This window comes from Mus caroli, chromosome 19 (assembly GCF_900094665.2).
Source record: "Mus caroli chromosome 19, CAROLI_EIJ_v1.1, whole genome shotgun sequence".
Classification (NCBI taxonomy): domain Eukaryota; kingdom Metazoa; phylum Chordata; class Mammalia; order Rodentia; family Muridae; genus Mus; species Mus caroli.
In genome coordinates, this window is record NC_034588.1 from 44,243,098 (window position 1) to 44,252,326 (window position 9,229).

The window sequence follows — 9,229 nt, forward strand, 5'->3', positions numbered from 1 at the left end:
AAAAAAAAAAAAAAAAAAAAAAAAAAAAAAAAAAAAAAGTAATGCCCAGGCAGAGAAGGCGATCACGGGAGGGCGGTGGGGGGAGGTGTGTGGGAGGGACGAGGGGAGACAAAAGGATGTATGCATGTTTCTGTCGATGCAGATTTATGGGATGTTTCTGGAAGCTATCTAGGAGACAGTAATGATTTGCTCGAGGAAGCATCCTCAGGGGAGCGGGATTCTGACCACTCACTAAAGGTTTGGAGAAGACAACTCTGCGGCAGGGGAGTGGGCTGTAGGGTATTGGTTAGTGTTCCTGGGTTCCATATCTGTAGAAGAAGGAGGAAAACCGGATTGGACAGGGACTGTGGAATAGTCTCAACACAGGAAGCCCTCAGCAAACCCCATAGAGAGTTCCAGGTCTGGGAGGGCCCTTGGGAGTTGTTTCATATTAAGAGGTCCTTGATAGATCCTGGCATCATTCAGCCAATGGGTGAGCTTGTCCAAGAAAGTGGGTATAGCCTAGAAAGTAAATCCTCACTTGGCACAATTTTGAGGAGTTCTAAGTGCAGCAGCCTGCCACACTGAGTCCATGTCTGTAACAAGCTCCCCCCCCCCCCTTAGGTCCATGACAATTTAAATTCATCATAAATCTTCTTAGAGCCTTCAGGATCACTGAATACAGCTAAGAACAGCTCTGGGATTTGACCTTGCTTTTACTTGGTCATGGTTGTCCATACTAAAGTCCTAACCAATGTCATTTAATTGCTGACCTTGGACTAGGAGTGTAGCTTGGTAGTAGATAGAGCACTTGCCTAGTATAGGCAAGGTCCTGAGTTCAATCGCCTATACTGATAGAAAACCACCCCTACCACAGAACAATCTGCAGGTCTTTCTCATGAGCTTAATTTGTGCTAAGACAATTTAAAAAGACAGCAATATCACCTGTACCAGAAATTTCACTGTGTTTTGTTTTGTTCTCTCTCTATGTGTGTGTGTGTTCTGTTTTTTAAACCCTGCCTCCATCCATTGTTAAAAATTCTTGGTAAAGGGGTTTAAAATCCTCTGGTTAATTTGCCTCAAGCTTTTGGGAATTAAGGGGCTATTGAATTGTTCCTTACAGAAACCTCATTCGTTAATAAAAACTGCTGTCTCCCTGAAGCAAGGAAGCACACCATCTTACAGTGCTTTAATATCAATAATTGAGCTGGTTCGCTGTGCTAGCTCAATCCAGGGCTGAGTGATTTAGAAATAACGCAGCTGGGTGGCTTTGCAGGAGCAGACCACGTTGTGAATGAGTTGATCTGGAGGATCAGGATACTATCAAAACAGAATGGAACACAGCCTCCCTTAGGGAAACAAATCACACAGCTTGAGAGGTGGATAAAGGAAGGGAACAAGGACTTCTGAGGCCGCGGGTTCAGCAGGATTGGTTCTGGTGCTGGGCGGCAGCAATACTTGGTTTCAAAGCAACCTTTATCCCCTAATAATTCCCTAATCCTTGTTGTTATGTGAACTAGGGCACATTTGAAATGCACACGCCAAGATTAGAATCAGGATGGTCTCTTGAGTAAAGCAGAGGCGCTCAGCGGAAGCACGGGACAGACGTGGAAGAGAGTCACCCCTCACATTGTGCAAAACTCAGTGAGTTCTGATCAGAAGAGAAATGCCTACAAATCAGTGAAACATCAGTGCGGTTAAAGTTCTAAGAACTAATAAAGTGGTTTTGTTCTGCAGGGAGGACTTCAGTAGGAGGAAGGCCTCGTGGGGTGGTAGAAGATTTGCTGGTGTTGGCTAGACTCAGTCAGAAACAGGGGACTTCTCTTCAAGCAGGTTTCATACCGTCTAATCTCATACCAAGAAAAAAGAAGGCGTCTATTCTATTTGTCCATTTCAAAGATCAGTGATGGCTGAGTGGACTATGGTGATGCATTTGTAAGTGTGTGGCCAGAATTTAGGAAGCTGAGGTAAGGAGTATTAGGAAGGCAAGGCCATCCTGAGCTTCAGAGCCAGAACATGTTTCAAAATAGAGCAAACAAATCCCAGCCGCAACAGAAAGACTGGGGGGTGGCTAATGGCCATGCTAGGGTGGTAGAAACCATCCAGGTCAAACCTGACAGTTGCCTGTCAACCAGATACAAGCTTATACTGAGTGCATTTATTGGCTGAGGAGACACTGTTAAGAAGTACTTTTCAGTTCCGTTGAGGCATAATTGACCCAGAAGTTACACAGATTTGAGATGTAGCGTTCGCCTTGGCCTCTGTGAATCTATCGCCACCATCAAGGAACCTGCTTGTCACCCAAGGTCCCCATGCTCCTCTGGAAAGCCTCCCTTTGCTTTCCCACCCTCTCTAGTCAAATCCAGTCTCTGCTCTTTCTCACTGTGCTTTGTATTTTAATCTCCATCTGCTGTATGAAGAGGCTGGACGCTTAGGGAGAAGGGTCTGCCTTTTTCACGCATTCTTTTGAGGTTCATCTGTACTCTTGTGTGTATCTATCACTCATTCTTTTGTATTGCCAAGTAAAAGTGCTCCTTTTTATGAGCATACCATCATTTTTTTAAAAAATTCTTTCTTTTCTTTCTTTCTTTCTTTCTTTTTTTTTGCTTTTCAAGACAGGGTCTCACTATGTAGCTCTAGCTGTCTTGGATCTCTATGTAGACCAGAGTGGCCTTAAACTCAGAGACCTCGTCTTCCTGAATTCGGGGGGTTTAAGGGCGTGTACCACTACTATCTGGCTATTTCTTTATCCATTTCTTCATTGGTGACTTCTTTCCAGCTAATATGAACATTCATAGGCAAACCTTCTCATGGCCGTACATCTCCTCTCCTCTTCAGTACGTGCAGGAGTGGAGTCACAGGGTCATATGGTGGATAGATAGTTCCTTTTCTATGAAACTGCCAAGCTGCTTTCAGAGCAGCCACTTCGGAGTTATCTTTCCCCCAGGAGTGCAGGAGAGCTGCCTCGCTTGTTCTGCTTCCTCGCTAACACCTACTGGGGAGAGCATTTTAAAACTCTGTCACTCTGGTAGGTGGAACAGGACAATACCTACTGAGCAGATAAATAAGGCCTCCTGGATGTTCTGTGATGCCCAGGGCAAGACTTTAACCTTGTTAGAGCCAGTAAAAAGGGGACTGCCTGGGTCGACTACGTGGGACTCTGGGCATTCAGCCTGACAGACAAAATGAATTTCAGTCCCACTTGGATCCTCTTTGTGGTGTGGTTTTTTTTTTCAAGGCACACAGAAGCCAAACAAATGCTTATTCCACAAGCTGAAGAGAAATCTAGAAACCAGAATTCCTACCACAGCTGGTTAGTTGGGGAGATTAGAATCAGCATACTTTGGACACAAAGGTTCAAAGAGAAAAAAGCCTGGTCCAGGTATCAGGTCCAGGTCACCACCGCAGGTTAGACCTGGGGGTAGGTCACAGTGTCCCAGGCACCAGGAAAAGTGGGTGAGAGAAGAGTGAGTGAGAGGGGAGCGCCATTCATCTGTAGCCTCAGCTCTCTCCAACGGTGAATGAAGAAGAGCAGGAGTTCTGTGTAATCCTGGCTACGCAGCAAGTTTGAGACCAACCTGTGCTACAGGAGACCGGCTCACAAACAAAACAAACGTAAAACTGAACAGAGAGGGACATTCTGAAGGCATATTCTAGCAAGAGGGTCTGAGAGGCTGACAAGGGAGGATAACGCACCCAGAGGTGGATATGCGCGCCTCAGCCTTTACAAAGCTAGGCTTGGACCCGGTGGTTTCCATCCCTCTAATTCCTCCCCGATCTAATCCCTATCTCTGCCTCCTCCCAACTTCATGTTCTCTCTTTATAGCTCACTGTTCCAATTTGTGCTGCCCCAAATACTCATAGGTATGGGGAATGGATATACTTGAAGAGAAGTATAGGGGAATTATAGGTGTATCAGGGGCTAGAAATTGGGCTTTGGTAGGAAAATTCAAGCCTGGTTTTGGATGATAACAAGAATAGACAGCCTAAAACAATCACTCTGACACTCTACCTTATTCCTTATTAGTATATTCTCTCTCTCTCTCTCTCTCTCTCTCTCTCTCTCTCTGCTTTATGGAAGAGTGAGCCATCTCCTCAGCTTCTTTTTGCTGAGTTCTTAAGGAAGAGGAATTTGATAAGTAATTCTAAACGGCAGCCATATGTTAAAGGAATCTGTGATTATTTGTAAATTATATCTAACGTTATATTATGTGTCTGGAGAAGAAGGGTAACATTTATCCATTAAAATAAGTGGAAGTTCTAAAAGTTCCTTGAGTAGGGATATAACTTAAACAACACAAAACCAAACCAAACCTGCACAAATATGTATTCTTTCCCTACAACCCAAAGTCTGAGGATTTAACCCAGAGAGACACAGAACTTTACGTTCGTGTATATTTAGGGAGTTTTGAGCCACTTGGTGTGGCTTATGGGAACTGAACTCGGGTCTTCTAGAAGAGCAGCAAGTGCTTTTAACTGCTGAGTCATCTCTCCAGCACCTAGTGTTCCTTTGAAGAAATGTTCTTAATGGTGGTGGTGGGAGCACATTCTGGTAGGATTTGCTGAAAGAGGCAGAGACAGGAGGATTCAAGTTTGAGGTCAGCCAAATAAAATAGGAATAAAAAAAAATAGAAAAAGAAACAACAAAAAATGTTTTAAATTTAGCGTGCTCCCAGTTGCAGACTGTTGCCTACCCAACTCCCTGAAGACCTACTGGCTTCACCTACAAGGTGCTGGGAGCTGTGTGTGGGAGCTCAGTCATGACCCAGGGCACAGGTCTCTATGTAGATCTCTCTAAGGACTGTTTGGGGTTCACCAGGTATGGTGGTGGGTTCCAAAAGTGAGTGTCCCACTTCAGTACCAGGAGTGGGAACTGCTCATCTCTCTTTTAACATTGATTTCCTGCGTGTGAACGCGTATGTGTTCACTCACGTGTGCCTTAGCACGCATGTGGAGGTCAGAGGATAATTTGCGGGAATTGGTTCTCTCCTTCTACTATGTGGGTTCTGGGGATTGAACTCAGGTCGTCAGGCTTGGCAGCAAGCACCTTTATTCCCTGAGTCATTTTACTGGTTCAAGAACTGATAACTTGGTAAGTCCTGGCTCTGGAAACCCATGCAACTGTCTGCTGCATCCTGTTAGTTAAGTTGTCATAGATCCAAGCTGCAAGAGGGGGGCGCATAGACCTTACTTTTTTTTTCTAGGAGGACTTGCGAAGAACGTGGGGACTATACACTAAAATATGCAGAAAGTACAAATGTAGGTTCTGTGAGTTTTTACTGATTAAACTTATGTTATTCAGTTGGCAGCCAGAAACCTTCTTTGGCCATCTTGCAGTCACTGCTCAGGAGTAACTACCATCTTCAAACACTATCACAAGGAAGTCTTTTGAGCTGTTTATTCTGTGCTAGTAGATGGGGAGGCAGCATCCCTAGCCTGTTCCCAGCAGATGCTGCTAGCTCCCTGTCTCTTAGCTGTGACAACCAAAACCAGCTCCAGAAATTATCAGATGTTCAAAGGGATGATGATAACATGGGGAACCATCCCCCTACCTAGAGGAGAAAAATCCCATGTAATCACTGGAATGTAAGTTTCATGTGAACGTAGGATCTTTTTGGTTTATTTGGTTTTGAATGACTCCTGGGTAATCCTGTCTGGATTACCTGTTGGTTGAATTAATTAAATGGCAATTTGGAAATAGTCAACTTTAGTCAACACTAAAATAAGCAGAAAATACAAATGTAGGTTCTGTGAGTTTTTACTGATTAAACCTATGTTGTTCAGTTGGCAGCCAGAAACCTTCTTTGGCCATCTTGCAGTCACTGCAAGATGAAATAGTTTGAATAGTTTTTAAGCCAACTGGATTTTTTTAATCACAAGTCATTTGACTGGTTATAGTTAGAGACGTCCTATGTACGGAGGTGGCATTGATATGAAATACATTTGCCTCTGACAGGAAGCCATCTTGGTTAACTGTTTCATGTTCCAGCGTGAAATATGTACCATGGAGATAGAAAAGATTGTGACTGGCCAGACACAGAGGCTCTGACCTGTGACTGTGCCAATAATTTAGAGTGCCAATAATCAAGGCCCAAACTGTGGTTGTAATTGCTGTTGTAGTTTTGTGAATCAGCATGGTACAGGAGGCGCTGGGTTCTGGGTAACTAGAACAAGATAGGGGAAGAATGGACTGTAACAGGGAAGGCTTAGGAACCTCTTGCTCAACAGTAGTGTTGTGTGACAAAATTTCCCCTAGGGAGACAGCACAAGTCTATTCACCACAGACACCACCAGGTCTAACTTAGTGAACTAATGACCTTCATTGGGGTTACTTACAGGAATATGGGTGAGGGCTTCCTTACAGGAGAAGAGATGACTCAAAGACAGCTGCATCACCAAAGCCCACCCCAGCAAGGGCGACAGCTCACAAAGGTGGTAACCTGGAACGCTGTGTGGCCTGTGGGTTGGTCTAAACCTCTTGTAGGCAGCTGTAGCTTTACTGCTTCTGAAGTGGGACTCTCAGATTTTATTGTTAACAATAAAATGCAGGGTGGGGCCTAGTGAATCTGGAGATTTTCAGGGACTTGGAGCTATTTTGAGTCGTTTACCTTTTGACTTAAGGAGCATCCCTGAAGGATGGACCGATTCAGTCTAGGATGAAACTGTTATGACAACATGTAGAAACTTGAGTACCTCTTTAGGAAGATAGAAATTGATACTATGTTAAAGATCTCCCCATCTTCCCTCAGGGTCCAATCTCACTATGTAAATTTCCCATCTCAAAAAAATTTGCCCATCTCTACGTAAATTACTTAAGGGTTACCTTCCAAAATACTTTTCGGTGGGAGGATGGGATTTTTTTTTTTTTTTTTTTTTTTTTTTGTGAGTCCTACCAGCTGTCTTTCTTTCTGAAACTTATCACTGCATTTATTCACTGGCCAGTCGTAATTATGTCAGAAAAATGAACACGGTCACCTTACTAACACATGAGGCAATTAAAACATCCGGGCAGGATGGAAATAGAATTGTATGCCCACAAAAGCCCTTGGAGATCATGTCGTCATTTAATGTGGTGATGCTACAAAAGCTCTGACCTTAGCAATGATCCTATCTTGCCATTCTGAACTGCTTCAGTTCCTGGAAGCCATGTGTGCTAAAGGTGAAATCCATGCAAGCCCTAAGAGAGGAGGGTGCGACCTTGCCTGGTGGCTCAGAGCAGCTAAGCGATAGGACTAGCATTTTAAAATTAGGCAATCATGGTCGTGCATGCCGTGATATTTTGCTTTGTTTTGCTGCATTCCTTTAGTCCCAGCACTTGGGAGGTAGAGGCAGGAGGATCTCTGTGAGTGTGTGGTCTGGTCTACATCATGACCATGCTATCCAGGGCTATGTTGTAAGGCCTTGCCTCCAAAATAAATTTTAAAATTAATTCTTGCAGAGTTTCATGCAATGTATTCTGATCATTTTCATCCAAAGCTGTCCCCCACAACTCTTCCCAAGTATACTCCCTCCTCTTGACCTTTGTATGACTTTGAGGACAAATAATTTTGAGAGGATGACTGAACTGTCACATCTGACACAGCACAGAACAAATATAGTCCATACAAAGGAGAGAGAGAGAGGGGCTGCAGAGATGTCTTGGCAATTAAGGGCACTTGTTCTTGCAAAGACTCAGTTCTCAGGACCCCCATGGTGGCTCCCAACCATCCGTAAATCCTGTTTTAGGGGATCAGATGCCCTCTTCTGACCTCTACAGAGAGGAGGCCAAGCACACATGTGGTGCACACATATACATGCAGCTAAAACAAGTGCACATCTAAAATAAAATAAAGTAAAATAAATCTTAAAAACAAAACGAAACAACAAACACAACCCCCCCCTCCTTTTCCTTTCCCATTCTTCTCCTTTTATTGATGTTGACTGGTTTGATCCTGAGCCTTACCGTGCTAGGCGAATGCTCTACCACTGAGCTACATACTCAGTGACTTCTACTCCTGGTTTACTCTCACTTGGCCAATGTCAGAATAAAGAAAATTCAATGTTGAGCATTGTCTTAGTTAGGGTTTTTCTGATGGGAAGAATCACCATGACCTAGGTAACTTTTACAAGGACAACATTTACTTGGGACTGGCTTACAGGTTCAGAGGTTCAGTCCATTATCATCAAGGCAGGAGGAGTAAGGCAGCATCCAGGCAGGCATGGCGTAGGAGGAGCTGAGAGTTTTACATCTTCATCTGAAGGCTGCTAGTGGAAGACTGACTTCCAGGCAGCTAGGAGTAGTGTCTTAAGCCCACGCCCACAGTGACACACCTACTCCAATCAAGGCCACACCTCTAAATAGTGCCACTCCCTTGGCCAAGCATGTACAAACCATCACAAGCATACAGGTACTCAGTGTTCAGGAGGTGTTCGGGATGGGGTGGGTCTAGGTTTTTAAGCAGAATTTGAATGTGGCTTATAAACCAATTGTGTCCATATTTCTTTCATTTTCTATTTTCCCAAGGCTGTCATGTGTTACTCTTTCTCATTACATTGCCACACGTTCATGATTCATTTCATCAGTAGTGACTAGGAATGAGAAGTGGGTGGGTAACGATTCCCTGTGATGCAAAGAGATGAATTGGGACTGGGGATATTTTTAGAACCCGCCCCCCCTTTTTTTTTTAACAGAAGACATCTTAAAACAGGTGACTGCCTACTTCTCTTTCACATTTAAAGCAGAGAAAATGACCACATTATTTCCCACTTGGAATACTCTGAATGACACACACACATCTATTTCAGAAGATTAATTGCTGTAACTGCAGGTAGCCTTAAAAAAAAACACTTGCAAAATTCCTTTCCAGAAATACAATACCTGAAGATAGAAAAATGTGTTTATACCACTGAGTACATCAGAGGACTTTGCTACCCCTGTAGTATCCACAGTAGCATTTGAAGACATGACTGGTAAACTTACTGTCTAAATTAGAATTGTAGAAGTGGAAAGGAATAGATGTGTACTTTGTTTTCATATATATTATATAAATAATACATTTATATATTACACATAATATATTACATATAAATAATATATGAATAAATATATTATATTATTTAATATGCATTATTAATATATAATATATTACATATATCTTCTTCACTTTAATATAGTCATTCAAGAAAAGTTTATGCAATAGAAAGATACTGGGCTAGACTTAGGAGACCAAGGATGGGAGTGTTGGCCCAGTCCCTACTCTCAAAGAGCTTC

The 9,229-nt window shown here is 43.2% G+C and overlaps 1 long non-coding RNA gene across 1 annotated transcript in view; it reads right to left on the reverse strand.

Annotated features, from left to right (window-relative positions):
* The window catches only part of LOC115029991, an 18,260-nt gene extending 10,105 nt beyond the window's left edge, over window positions 1-8,155 (reverse strand). The window contains exon 1 of the long non-coding RNA XR_003835580.1: window positions 8,116-8,155. This is a non-coding gene — a long non-coding RNA (uncharacterized LOC115029991). The remainder of the gene's footprint in view (window positions 1-8,115) is intronic.
* Window positions 8,156-9,229: the final 1,074 nt, after the last annotated feature.